Genomic DNA, 15,318 nt, shown 5'->3' with positions numbered 1-15,318 from the left:
GTAAAACTACCCTGCAGAAGACTAGACCCCCAACATCCTGACTCTCTGATGCAGAAGATTCCAAAAACAAAGAGGCAGAACACCAAGATCAGTTCCAAAAACAAAAACTCTGTATTCTCACAAGGAAAGTTCAGTAAGTGCTTCAGCTGTCAACACTGATGGAATGCAAATGCAAAATGTCTTTCTGAGAACATGAGGTTGGTGCTATTATTACTGCCATCAGTCACATGGTTGAGATATGTGGAGCCTTTCATTTATAAAAATTTCCTCAGTTCGTACGCCACTTGTGCTATGTTCTCTTCGTCAATCACCACAAGGCACTGAAAGAAAATGAATACTTAAAAGGAGTGCATCTGAAGAAAACACTTTAGCATAATCATAAGGATGTGTGACGGGAGCTCCTCATGGTCAAGTGTTAATGAAAGCTTGTCCTGTGATCCATCCACTGGGTGCACACAACATAGCACCATTATTATTATTATTATTATTATTATTATTATTATTATTATTATTAGTTGTTGTTGTAGTAGTAGCAGTAGTGCTAGTAGTAGTCGTTGTAGGGTCAGTATGGTTAGTGGTGATATGATTTACTTTGAAAGTGTGCTGGATTTATGTAGAATGCTTAGGGATTCTGTACTGTTTGTAATTCAGGGCACGGTTTGCAATTAAGTCGACACGTTGCGATTCTTCCCAGCTGCCATACTGTGTGCTGTAATACTCCACCTGAATGGATGTTAGGACCAATGTGTTTTATATATATATGTATAGAGTATATATATGTATATAGACAAATTATTGTATTTACTGTACTTATTAGCCGGTCAAAACCTGATGCTGAAGGTTATACATAGATAATATACAATACATCCAAGGATACATGATGTATGTTGCATGATCCTGTCACATCCTTTAAACACACACACACACACACACACAGTCAGAACCGCTTGTCCCATACGGGGTCGCGGGGAACCGGAGCCTACCCGGTGACACAGGGCGTAAGGCCGGAGGGGGAGGGGACACACCCAGGACAGGACACCAGTCCGTCGCAAGGCACCCCAAGCGGGATTCAAACCCCAGACCCACTGGAGAGCAGGACTGTGGTCCAACCCACTGCGCCACTGCACCCCCTCTCATCCTTTAAACATTTATGTTAAATATTGCACTTTAGACATGGATTATTAGGCTATTCCAGAAACTTCAAAATGTTTTTAACTTATTGGCAACAGTCTATTTTCCTTCATACTGTAGGAATGTAACTGAACTGTAGAGAAATAACTGTAATTCAGCTGTGTCCTTAAATTTGAACCATGTTTATTAATGCCTTTATCCATTAATTTATTTATTTGTTCAGGTTTCTTCGCTACCGCCTTTGGCTTTTGCATTTCGGCTGTTTCCCGACACTTCATTGATTTGCTTTCCAGCACCACCCGGTCACAGCGCTTCAGATGCAGATGAAACGATAAGAAGAATGTGCTCCTTTCTCTCTTGCAGATATCCTTTAGTCAGACACAGACAAACAGCCAAAGTTCAGATAAAGGTCAAGAAGCAATTTTGTGTTCATAGTTTACTACACAGATAAGTGCGTTTTATCTGAAGTTCCTTCACAGACAAGTTCTATCAAAGAGGTGAAACGGGACGGGCCTTTCGTACGACGTTTGGCCATGAAACATCATGGTTTTCGGAAGAAAAACAGCAGCCCGCCGTTTGGCGATAGTTAACCTTCTGAGTACTTGGCCTAGCCCATTAAATCATTAATCCACATCACATTATGATAATCTTATTTTGACAGCTGTTTTTCAGATTTTAAAAAGTCAGTTCTTTTTCAGCCGCATTGGTTATGTCACTAAACTGAGGTGTTTTAAATTTAAATATGTCTTATGTAATCACAGTAGTTAAATGTCCGAGTTCGCCCGGTCTCCTGTGGACTTATCTGCATGCCATGTTTTTGCGACCAGATCCCTGCTTTGGTGAGGTCATGCTGCTGTCTGGTTTCTTACGATCGTGCACAACGCCTGAGAGTTTAAACAAAAGAAAATGATTATTGACACGAGGAATACAATTTCAGCTCAAACATCTCAGTTTTCAATTTAGTAACGGTGCAACCTGTTGGAAACATGGCACGGTGATAATTCTCCAAGCGGCCCAGAACGCGGCCAGGAATTCCATCACCGTTACGTCAGGAAGCGGCAGCCAAGTCCTTCCCCGGCAGAGCGGTTGGCAGTGCCAGTGCCAGGTGAGAAAGCCAGAAGTTCCCCATTAATCCTAATGGCAGGCCTGTCTGGGACGGCGGCGGCAGGTGTCCCTGCCTCAGTGCGCCATCCTGGCCAACAATCAGCGCCAACTCGCACACTGGGTAAGGTGCTACATCAGAGTGGTTAAGGCTCATGTTACCAGTGGGGGCACATGTGAACTCAGAGCCCCGAGAGAACGGGGACCACGCATGGCTAAATTAGTCAAGCACACCACATCCAAACTTCCAAGTTTTATTACCTTTGGAGCTAGGGAATTGAATAAATGGATTGGACAGGAGCATTTTTTTCAAAGCAGCAGTGGGCAGAATATCTGCAAAATTCCTTAAGACATTTAACTTGATTATTTTTTTCAATAACTATCCTTTGCCTCAAGGGTAATATTTGATATCAAGATATAACAGTATGAAATTCCAGACAAGTACCAGAAAAAAGTTTCAAGTGCTGAAGGCCGTCACTGTTTGGGAAGACGGCCAGTAACAAGGACGAGGCTCTTTCATGCTTCAGATTCAGAAGCCAGAGCCCAAGGCGATAAAAATAATTTCATATAACCATATTATCACACTATCTGTAGGATGTCTATACAAACGGATGCTTGAACTCCCATTGCTGGCAGCTGCCTTGAATGATTTGCAATAATGGAGCACTTGGAGTAAAACTCTGCTGCTGATTGCAAATTATATTTCAAAATGCAACATTCTCAACTTTTATAAAGGTTTATGACTGGAAAGAGACAGGTTATGGTTAGCATCTTTATGCTTTTAGCAATAACACCTAGAATTCAGCTTGTACTTCTAGTAAGAAAAGGTCCATTTGTTTGTAATTCCCTGTCATATTTATGTTTCTTAAAAACCTCTGCAATGAATGCAACATTTCTCTGTGCAAAACTTCATTTTTATATTAGACGTAAATAATGCTGCTTCAAATGGGGTTTAAGACACATTTGTCTTTAGACTACTCTTATTTTTTCCTTTTGCTGAAGGCAGTGCATCTACAGAATCAATAAAACGTACGGAGGCTGCAATTATAGAAGAATTATTCAAAACAAGCCGGCATAAATAATACAGTGGGGAAGGGAATCTGAAAAGGGGAGCTGTTGCAACTGAAACTGAGATTTCGAGAAAATGAATCACACTGGCCGTTTATCAGTGCCGGCACGGAAATCCACGAGATTACATCACTGGAAACCAGCAGACAGGGCACTGACTACCAAAATGGGTAAGAAGCTGGACTGCAAACAAGAGCTACATTATTGTACCCTGAAACAAAGTATTCAGCCTCAGCTGTCTCTGTAAATATCAAGCTGTGTAGATGGACCTAGAATGTCTGGAAAGAAACTAAATCATAAAATACTTATCAAGACGGGGCACGTGGTGATTAAAAGTAGATTCTTGCAACCTAAAGGGTCTTGAATAGGATCGCATTGAGGCAGACTGAGTGAACCATAATGCTCTTAAGTTATTTGAAAAGGACTTACAGGATTTTTCTTTTAGCGTTTTTTTGCATTTTTTCCTGCATTTTGAAATCCCCGAAGAGACGTTATAGTAAAGCACCATTATGAGCTGAAAATGTGCACAAATTTTCAGTCAAAATGAGACGTTTATTGTGACCAGACATACAATGTTGAGAAAGAGATAACTGGCCCTTGAACCTCCATGGCACACCCACGCAACCGAGCCAACGCGGAACACCTGGGGCACGGCGCAGTCTGACGCATAAAAGGCAGTGTCAGGGCAGGAGCTGATGCGGAACCTTGTTCAGCCTTGTTACTTGCGACCTCCTTACTACAACTCTACTCCTTTCTGATCCCTTAGTCCTTTCCCCGTCCCGTAACCCTACTCCTTAGTCCTCGTGCCTCCTGATGATCATCGACCTCTTCCCTGTGTACCGACCTTGCCTATTGGATTGGCCCTTGAACAACGTTTGTGCCTCAAAGACCTTTTGCCTGTCCCGTGACAAAGTTTCTCGGATTTCCCTGAATAAAGCGTTAATTCCACTCCGCACTTGGGTCCGCCACTTCCTTCCGGAACCAGCCATGACACTCCATTGCTCCTGTTAAGGTTTCTCTGCTCCCTAAATGGGCGAAATTGCAATTCACTCAAAAAACATTGGACGTGCAATGGAATAAAATTAATGTAAAGAAAAAATAAAAAAGAAATTAACATGTGATGAACAACTAGAGTGCTTAAGATTGCAGCACTTGTGTCTTTGGTTTGTTGTCCATGGGTCATGCTTTGGTTGGATGCTCATTTTGACAAGTACACTCAGACTGCCTTGGTCCAGGACTAAGGCTGTGCATTCGGCTTGTTCGTTGCCTGCCTTTATTCCCTTTCCAGGCCGTGGGAATGGTGCCATCTGAGCAGTTGCATTTCAGCCTCGATGGTCCCATTTCAGGCTCCTTCGGAAATCACTCAACAGTCAGACAGGCAGCTTGCTGTGACGGTACTCCAGATTTACTTTTTTAATCCATGCAATAACAGTTTCCACAATTTGAATGTACAACCAATGTTCCACGCCCCTAACCCATTCACCCCAGGATGACACAGTATTGTATTTAAATAAACACCATCAAACTGTATCTGTGTTTTTCCCGAAGGCTGTGAATTACCAGCCTTTTTCATTGCGGAATCAATACGAGTGATTTATAGGCATCGATTACACATCACATTCTATAATCTGTTCCAACACCTCAGCTGAATTCGTAGCTGAGAGGATGTCATTTCTGTAGAAAATATCCTATGGCACTTTCGTGAATATGATTACAGTCAGACTCAGGTAAACAGGGTTCTCAAATTCCATTATCACTGGTTTCTACCACATGGCCCCTTTATGCTCTTTATCCCGACAAGGTCTGATAACCAATTATCTGGACTATAAACCATCCGTCCACTCAAACTTCCCACCTTTAATCGGCCTCCCATTCAGAAGTAGCTCTTCTTTAATGACTATTGCTCCCTTTTTCCATAATTTGTGAGTCCAAGTATCCGTGTGATCTGGCGGTGCTAGTCAGAGGGCAGCTAACAGGGTGATTAGGTGCCCTCCGTCCAGCTTTCCAGACCTACACAGAAGCAGAAGGGAGACATGGTGTTGGAGAGGTACGGAGCTACTGAAACCCCAATTATCACCGCTCTATTGGATGTCAGCCTCGCACATTACAAAGCACTCCTTGATGTTCCACCCGCTGCCCGTCCTACCACCGCTCCGTCTCAATTTATCACCCCCCCAGAAATAAAAAAACGCCCCAAGCTCTCACTCATGGACGCAATGTCACTTTCCTGTTAACACATGTACCATCAGCAGCCCACCAAGCCTCGCACAGCATAATCAAACAGCTCTGAACTCAGTTTCTTATTTTATTATAAGTGTGAGTGACAGAGAGAGTGTGTTCCGCTGGTGTGTGGATGAGTGACCCATTGTAAGTAGTGTATCTAGCAGTGTAAGTCACTGGGGTGAATAAGGTGTGTGGGCTGGTAACACTACATAGTATCCATTGGAAGTCGCTTTGGAGAAAAGCATCTGCTAAATAAAGAAATGTAAATGTAAATGTTATTCTAACTAAGATAATACAGCATCCTTGGGCATGCTTTTCAAAAACCGCGTGCTGCCGCACGTGTGTGACACAGAGTCAGCAGATGGAAGAGAGATGCGGACGCAGGCCGTAAGCAAATTCAGGAAGTGAACACGAGCTCAATCACTGAACGAGTAAAACAGCCTAGATGCAGCAACACGAGCATATGAAATGCATAGCTAAGCAAACGCACACGAGGCGTGGTATAAGTAGTGTAAGTAAATATATCCTTCTATAATGCTCACTAGAATAAGTGTTTCATATTTGCCAAAAATAAATTATGGGTTTCCTGGGAAATCAGTACTAAGTGTTCCGAACGTGGCGACAAACATCCGTCGTGTTGCTTGACTACATGACAACTTCCCGACTGATTCTATCAAATATTTTTGAAATCTCATTCCGGAACTCTAAGGCAGATAACCAAAATAGGTCCTCCTTTTTATTTTCCCTTTCATTTTTTCTTTTTCTTTTGCCTGCCTGCGCCACACATGAAATAGCAACTCAGAGATAATACCGCAATACCCATTTAAAGAAAGGCAACATTTTGCGATATTGCTTTCGCGAGGCCTCATTCGGTGTGCTGTGCACCTTCTTTCTTGTTTGTGGAAGGTTGAAATGGGCGCTGGGTTTAAGTGGCTTTCTCTTCCTTATAGGAGGTCCGATACAATTTTATCCCGACAAAACATTTGTCCTTTCTTTTTCTGCTTGCAGCCTCCACCGATCCGGCGGGCTTCGCCGCGGCTTGCCGGGCACCCAGGAGAGACCGCGGAATACAAATGCGGTACGGCGCCGCGGCTGTTTCTATCAAAGTCCGTGTGCTCCGGCGATGGCTTAATATTGTTTTTCGGATTTAATGAAGTGTCACACCACCAACCTCCCACCTTCCCCTGGTTTGCCTGTCCAAAAAACAGTTGTCAGCTCAGAAACTAAAAGGCAGTTGGTTAATTCCATTGTGGGTAAACATCTTTTATAATTAATCTTGAGGACAGCTTAGTGGTGTAGTGGTTGGAGCTGCTGTCTTTGGACCCAGAGGTTCAGATCTTACCTTTCGCTATAGTACCCTTGAACAAGGTACTTACCCTAAAATTGCTCCAATAGAGTTGCCCAGCTGTATAAATAAGTGTAAAAAACAGCTTAACACCGTAAGATAGTTCAGAGGACAGCATCAGTTAAATTGACAAATGTGGCCGTAGCCTTTCTTTCAATGGTTATAATACTGTGGAGCGCAGCGCCGTGGGGTTGGATGAGGCGAAAGAGGACGCAGAGGCAGCATTCATAACGAACGATTTATTCGAACAGCAGTACAAGAAAAGTGATGCTCTCGGTCCGAGGACCCCGTTTCCTCCAGGATCTGTGCTTATAGCCAGCCAAGCACCTCTAGATTCACCCCTAACACACTGGGAGACACGGTCACCCTACCATTTTCCCCCTAAGTGCCTCCAGTGGTTACACACCTTTAACATTATTTCCCATAATGCAACTATTTACATTCAATCAGTAACGCGGGTCGTTACAATACAGTCTTTAGCAGTAATTAGAAATATGCATTTTTGAAATTGGAAAAATCTGAGAATTCAGAGAAACGTTAAGGGTTAAACACATCCAAATCTTCCTGTCATCCAGCAGTTGTTTTCAATGGGCTTCTGTCTCTTTATTCATTTTTTTCCTTTGTGTTACAGGATTTCCAAAGGGGATCTTTTTCCTGCACTTCAACATCTCTTCACTTCGATTGCATTCCCTCTTCAGAAAAATAACAGAAGCAGTAAATGTAAGATTGGCCGGGCGCCGCATATTTCTATTAGTGCTCTGTTCCCACATCGGCGGCTTCAAGGTCCTCCTTACCCCCAGTCACCCTCGTCTGAGCTCATTGTGTCCCTGCGCTGGGAGCCTGATAGCCTTTTTGCTGGAGTGGCGGAGATCACCTCCCACCCGCACACACTTACAGAAGCGCACACACAGACACACACACACACACACACACACACACACACACACACACACATACACACACACAGACACGCACGCACGCATGCCGGCTCAGGATTTGGAGAGCGTGAGACACTCGTACCGACTGAAACTGTACAGGCATAAAGCGAAGCCCACTGGTTCGGCTGCGACACGCTTCGGGGCCTGCTCGCGTTGGCCTTGTGCTCAAGCAAAACAGCACCCCGGGGAGAGACTGATTGACTGCGGATGATTGGCGGTGCCGAACACGCCGCTCGCAGCAGCGACGTGCCGATCATTTGCATGCAAGAGAAGCAAGGGCACGAAAGCACACATAAACTAGGGTTTGAGCAAATCGCTGTCCTGAAACTCTGACACCCCGGTTCAGACACGTACCTAGTGCCATGTTCATTTTAAACTATGTCTAATAGAGTAAAATAGTATTACTATAGTGGCTATGCAGTGGTTTTTATTTTTTTTTTTTTTGACATTTGCATTTTCTCTTAAGGGCAAAACGTAGTGCAGCATTGTGTATTGCATCCTGTGCATCCAGGATAAGCTCTAGACTACAGCAACCCTGAGTTGGACCCGCAGTTACTGAGAAAGAAAGAAAGAAAGAAAGAAAGTGGTGTATCTGCCTACGGGCTTGATAGGAAGTACGAAGTACTTGCAATGAAGACCACACCGGTGTGGTCCGGCTCGTTGTGTCAGCAGACACTCCCACCGACAGATTGTCTCGTACAGGTTAATTGCATTAGAATTCGTAATCTGTATAAGTGCTAGTTATGCGGGGTGAGAACGTCACAACTAGAGCCTGCAAAATAGCAAATGGCTGATATTAATGTCATAAAGGCGACGCATCTGTCGGCTCATTCCTGAGCTCGGCTTCACAGCGGCATGCTTAAAAAGGAAATATTAAGCAAATTACCTGTGAAAATAGACATTCATTTCCGTCCCGGAGGCAGGCATTGTTATGCTTTTCTCATCAGATTAGACCTTTCGAGGCATCCAAGTGACCCATCTGAATAAACATCATTCTTTCTCACTTGCTCAGATCAATAGAAGCTGCCAGGGCAGATATTAGATTCACCTGATTAAAAACTGGTATGTTTCCTTTGCTACAGTGTTTACCACCCGCTTTCCGGCGGTATGGTTCGGGGTGGAAGTTCTCATCTCCCTAATTTTATTTTTTTTCCAATTAGCCCAAAGTGATCTCTGTACCAGCAGCTCCCCCAGCCCCCCCCAGCCCAAGCTCTAACTGCTGCAGTGCAGCTGTGGGCAGCCGCAGCCCCAGACTGAATGCAGTTATTAGCGCGCTGCCGTATCATCCGATGTGTCAGGCCTGACAAATTATTTAATAGGATGTGGTTTGCTCGACAAACCCAGTATTGACACTATTTTCCCGCCACTCTGTTGCACGATTTCCTACATATAGGTGACTCTGACGCATGTGGGTCCATCGATATAACCGCACAGATGGATGCAAGATGGACCTGTACATATTTCTGCCCTTATTTTCTATATTTTTTGCATCGTATATAAGTTTATATAACTTGTTCACCTTGCGCCACCCGTAGGCCTATTATGGCATTGCAATGTTTGACTAAATCGCTCTTTTTCCGCTAAAATCATAGAACGTTTACTTTGCTTTTCACTCAAGTCATCTACCTTTCTCTTCTTCTCACAGTTTATGACTGACAGCTGCGGAGGCTCTTGTACAATACAAAATCTTGTACAAAAGTAATAAATCCAAACCTGTATGTATGGCTTGTAGCAGTTTTTTTTTATTATTATTTTTGTTCCATCTGTGGACTGATGAAACTTTTCTTAATTAACAGGTGCAGCAGAAAGTCCTCAGAAATAAAAATATTTCACTCACAATTGAATGTGGCTGCATACAGTTTTCGACCACGTGATCTTCGGCACCAACCGTCCCGAAAAGGACATGCTGAAGAAAACGGACAACGGTCTTAATGAAACACCTTAGTGCAAAGCAGCTACTGTATGATTTGCTTTAAAAGCTGATATGTTATAAAAAAAAATTCTTCGAAAATTATTTGTTTCTCTTCAGTTCCCCAGTTTTGTTTGTCACCACTTGTCTCTTTATTTAGCCAAGAGCATGTATAACCAAGCACCCATTCCGGGGAAGCATCAAGGAGGGACAGTGTGTGTGTGTGTGTGTGTGTGTGTGTGTGTGTGTGTGTGTGTGTGTGTGTGTGTGTGTGTGTGTGTGTGTTCGTGTTCCCTTCCAACACACACTCCAGTGTGCCGATGGCTGTTTATAGAAGTGCAAGCTGCATGGCACCTTGCCGCAGAGCAAGCGCCGGGCTGAAAGAAGACCGCAGAGAGGCGCATCTCTCACTGCAGGCAACCAGCAACTGTCGGGTCCCCAGGAGGGGCCCATGCTGCGATCAGCCAACTTACGACCTCCTCTCCTCTACACAATGATACCAATTATGCTCCCTCTCTACGGAACTCCCAGTCACAGGGGTCCAAGCTATAGGAACCAGTGAACCAGTTGGGGGGGGAGCTTTTATCGACTGGACCCACTCTGGAGCCTCCACCACCCACCAAAAAAAACATTGTTTTTTCCCAAAGGTTTTGCACAGAAAAACACACCTTTAGCAATACTTCAGACGCTTGTTTAATTCCTTATCCAGGGTTATTAATGAATTGTTTCTTGAAAATAATTACTTGCTTAAAAGAACAGAAGTGCCTAGTTTTACTAAAAAGTATATATTTATATAACCTTTGAAAAACAGATATTAAACTGCACACAGAAACAAGAGTAATAATAAAAAATGGACCTCATTACAGCTTCTTGTGTAAAACGGAATACCGCACATTAATGGAGCTTTTCGGTATGAGTAAATACAAACAGGACAAAATATAGTAAGAAATTACCATTATGGTTATGAGAACAGCTTTGTTTTGTAATACTCATGTCTGTGTCACTTCGTGGAACAACCAAAGACCTACAGCTGTCTACACAAAAGAAAATGTACAATCTGACAATAGAGCATTTTCTTGGGTTCAGTACATATGACTGATAAATACAGTATACATATGTCTGTCTGTTGTTACAGTATGTGCAGTGCATTTTTTTATTGCCCTTTCTTCACCACAAACCAGCGGCTGTCAGACATTTTTCATTTTAATGCACAAATACCCACGTCAGATATACCAGAGGAGTATATCATCAAATACATCATCGCTCGCCGTACGTGTGACATGGTAAAAGGAGGAGAGTGGTGCTCTGGATGCTGATGGAGGCTGTTAAATTCAGGTGAGGAACAAATGATGAAACACTGACTAATGTATATAAATTATGCGCATATGCAATCAATTTACAGTATATGAATGGACGGATGCACGCACAACATACATATATATTAACCTGTTTCCTGCAACTGAGTGTCCATGCACCTATGCCCTTCTTTTGTCTTATTTTTATATTTTTTTTGACTCTGTATTTTTATGAAGCTTAATTATGAGCCTTAAGCGCGAGAGGTTGAGGGAAGCGGGACACGCGGCCCTGTAAGCTGCACTAAGGAGCAGCAAACCAGTACTGCTTAGTTGGCATGGATTTCCAACTCGAGACGTTTTTCTGTGGAAATAACAAGAAATGCCCTCGGAGAAATGTTCCATCCGTACCGGGTGTAATTGCTGCTGCTGCCTCTTGATCTGTCACTCACCTGGTGTCTCATATTTATGTCTTTACCTGGCCTGGTGAAGGAGCTGTCAAGACCCTTCAGCCACCCTGTTATATTTCAATTCCATGCACAAACAATAAGTCGAGCTCCTCCAACTTCATTCCGCTGTCCGGTATAATACAGTGTAGTGGCGCTGCCTATTTTTGTCGATTGTTGCATGCAGGCTGAAATTAAATGTAGAGTGACTTCGGTGAAATTATCATCGTGTTGATGTTTCCTGATTCGTTTGGGACTGTGTGGAAGGGCGTGTGGGTCGCGATTCCTCTCGGGAGCATTTTCAGGCCAAAGCAGGTGGTGCGCTGAAATGAACACGGTTGAGGTGGAGGACTAGAGAGACATCTTTTAAGATGGAGGCTTATAGACAAAGGGGGTGGGGGGTGGGGGGGGGGGGTCAGATGATAGGATGCATGAAGAGGAAGACACGGGGAACGGGGAATGGGACAACTGGGACATCAAATTTTCCGAAATAAGGCGAATGGGGAAAAAGAAGGGGGATAAAATTTGGGCCTACAGCGCAAGTCAGCCGATGCGATCATGCTGTGGGGTTGGTGTTCATTCCTTCCAAGGAACGGTTTTTTTTTTTTTTTTTTATTGTGTACTGGTTCGAGAAAGCCACAGGGCCGTCCACGTGATGACAGAGAATAATACCGCGTCAGATGTTCTGTTGATTTAACTAAGCTCATAGATAATGGTTTTCATTGAAAAGGACCCAAATTCAGAAGGTATTCGCAAGAAAAGACACTTACTTGTTGCCTTTGGGAGCGCTGGGGAAGAAGTCTCAACTACACGGTGACAGCCTTTTGAAGCAGACTCCCAGCAGAATCTCCGAGCGTCTCAGAGGGAGGAATATTTTCTTCAGTTTCTATTCGCCACGAACTCAACAGCTCATTCAGTGCTAGCTCCGAAATAAGACAATGAGTACACGTTCTCCTTGAACGTTGAGGAAAAGAGATTAAACACACTCCTTGTGCATTTAGGAAGGCGTGTTGGCACAACTTCTTGTGTGCATGACTGCTTATCCTGCAATAAAACATCTTTTTATGGATTTAGGAAAGGAAAAGCATCCGCTACATAAATAAATACAAAATGTAAATGGATTTGGCACCTTTTTTTCCAAGCTCTCAAGCTTAGTGTTTTTTTTTTTTTTTTTTTAACATGTTCCTGTGAGCAAACCTGTGGCTGTGCAAAGATATGAAAGACAGATAATTAATTTATTACAGGGTTACAGGGTAAAAGAAAATTGTAAGGTCAGAAGGGTAAAGGTAATTTATAGTTTCACACTTTGTCCTCATAAATGTTTTTACCCTGTTGAGGGGAGACGTTCCAGTATCAGAATAGTCTAGTAGTCAAGTTTTTATCCTTTACCCTTCTGTAAAATATCTTATTATAATTGCTGCAGTAATAAGTAGAGATCTAACACTGAGATGGAAACATTAAGATGCAAAGCAATCTTATAATGGATGGATGGATGGATGGATGGATGGATGGATGATCTCAATCAGCACAGCTTCCTAAAGCATTGAGCTGGTGACGAGGATTAAGGAGATAACAGATATTTTTAGGTTTCCTCTCACATGATAGGAGGCCAGGCATCTCCATGTCATCAAAATTCATTTTAAGATGTTTCCACTAGTCATCTGAAGCAATCACGCTGGCACCGCAGGATTTTTACTAATCCCTCCCAAGAATGTGCGCTTCTTGCTGGGGTCAGCCTTCGACCCATCATTAATTTACAGTCGTACTGTGGTGCTTTAGCAATATTCCCACAGCGTTTTCTCATCAGAGCAAACCAAGAGCTTGATGTAGCTCTCAACAAAGCCAAAGCATTGCCAGCATTGTCATCACTGTCACTGTCCCCCCCGCTGCCGGTCATTTTAATTACTCTCCTGCTTCTTCTAAAGCAGTCCTGCAGCCCTCTTGGCATCTGTCTGTCCTGGATGTCCTGACCCGCTGTTTTGTTCTGGGATACTTGCATCATGGGGGGCACGGTGGCGCAGTGGGTTTGGCCGGGTCCTGCTCTCCGGTGAGTCTGGGATTCGGGTCCCGCTGGGGGTGCCTTGCAACGGACCGGCGTCCCATCCTGGGTGTGTCCCGTCTTGAGTGTGTCCCCTTCCCCTCCAGCCTTATGTCCCGTGTTGCCGGGTTAGGTTCCGGCTCCCCGCGATCCCGTATGGGACAAGCGGTTTCAGATGATGCCTGTGTGTGTGTGTGTACCTGCATCATCATTTTATCTTTGCTTTACTTTGAGACCATGGCTTTCGAAACATATAACAAACAGTCCCCGCTGCGTTTGTTATAAATTCGTGCCACCTGTAGCCCTGTATTTTAACTGGCTGAGAAAAGATATCAGTACCTATCTTTAAATTTGAGCTTTCGTGTATGATATCGCCACGCATTCTGTAGGCATTCTCCATGTGAGGCATCCATTGTGCTGTGAAAGGCTCCTCAACAATCACCTCTCTCTGGAAATTATTTCAAGTTGGAAACGTATTTCTGTACGCCATAAATATCCATTTTAGCGAGAAAGAAGCCTGTCCATACCCACACGCAGGTGCCCGATAGAAGCGCGGCAGAGACGCTGCCGGAAGCCGGGCTGTCATCTCCAGCAGCGAGAGGTCACGCAGCCCCCGCCGCCGAGAGAGGAACATCAAACCAACCGCAGCTGGCACTCATGCCGGGCTACGCACAGCAGCCCGCGCTGCCACCACCCTGCTCCCCTTCTTTGTGCGCTTCCTAGCAATTACGGCAGGAATTTCTGCTCACTGTCAGAGCCAATGCAGCCCTCTCGCACATTTAGCTGCGCTGACATTTGGGTGAACTGCAAGATCTAATGCCGGAGCCCGGCTCCGGGCGCCGGAGGGCCGCTGGGCGGGAGAGCAGAGCGGGGGCACGGAGGTGAAGGTGGGCAAGGGGCTCTGAGGTGTGCTTTTTAATTCAGGGGAGCCCTCAGAAGCGAAACAAATAAAGTCTTGTCAGTGGGAAAGGGGAAAAAAGGCGAACGGGAGGATAGCGCTTTAGGGGCAGAGCCGAACACATTAAAACGCAGCGCGGCTCGGACTCGGTGAATAATGCAGGCGTGGTCGCCGCGAGGAAACGGTCACCGTGTGAAAAGCTCTGTAGGGGTTGAGGGCACCGCAGCACCCACAGTACCGCGGTGCGACACCGAACAGTGACTGACAAGAAGGCGGTCGCCATTGCGCTCCCGCGCTGCTGCTTCCCGACGGAGCAGCTCCTCCTCCTGCAGGCCCCGACAAGGCGTGTGCGTTTTCTCAAGTGTTCGCCATATCCACCTCTGCAAGCAGGATGAGCTGAACTTTTATTCAGTTGCCATATTAGACAACTTTCCAAAGTGCTCAGTGTCATTAGCAGCTCGGTATAACAGCAGCATAATTAGACGGACATTAAACTAGCCTTGTATTTTCAACCGGTCTTAGCACAGCGTTTATTTTCATCGCAACCCAAATGGTAAATTGTTCTAAAAATATATCGTTTTTGTTGATCCTTCATGTCTAAAAAGTACTTTAACCTAGTGTAAGACAGTAATATTTTTACCCTGATATCTCCTATATTATGTATGATGCAGCTCTGTACCTAACTTGGGCGTCTGCACCGAGGCTCCAACTAGGAACGTCATTACAAGATGATGCTCCTTTGTATAAATTCACCTCCTACTAGGTTTTCTTCTCATACTGATAATCACATGGTACATTTACATTTATTCAAGGAGCTGCTCATTTTCACCCAAAGCAACTTACAATGGTTTACCCATGTATACAGCTGGGCAACTTTTACTGGAGCAATTCAGGGTAAATACCTTGCTCAAGGGTATTACCACAGGAGG

The sequence above is a fragment of the Scleropages formosus genome, chromosome 1 (assembly GCF_900964775.1).
Source record: "Scleropages formosus chromosome 1, fSclFor1.1, whole genome shotgun sequence".
Taxonomy (NCBI): Eukaryota; Metazoa; Chordata; class Actinopteri; order Osteoglossiformes; family Osteoglossidae; genus Scleropages; species Scleropages formosus.
This window is presented reverse-complemented; position numbering follows the sequence as displayed.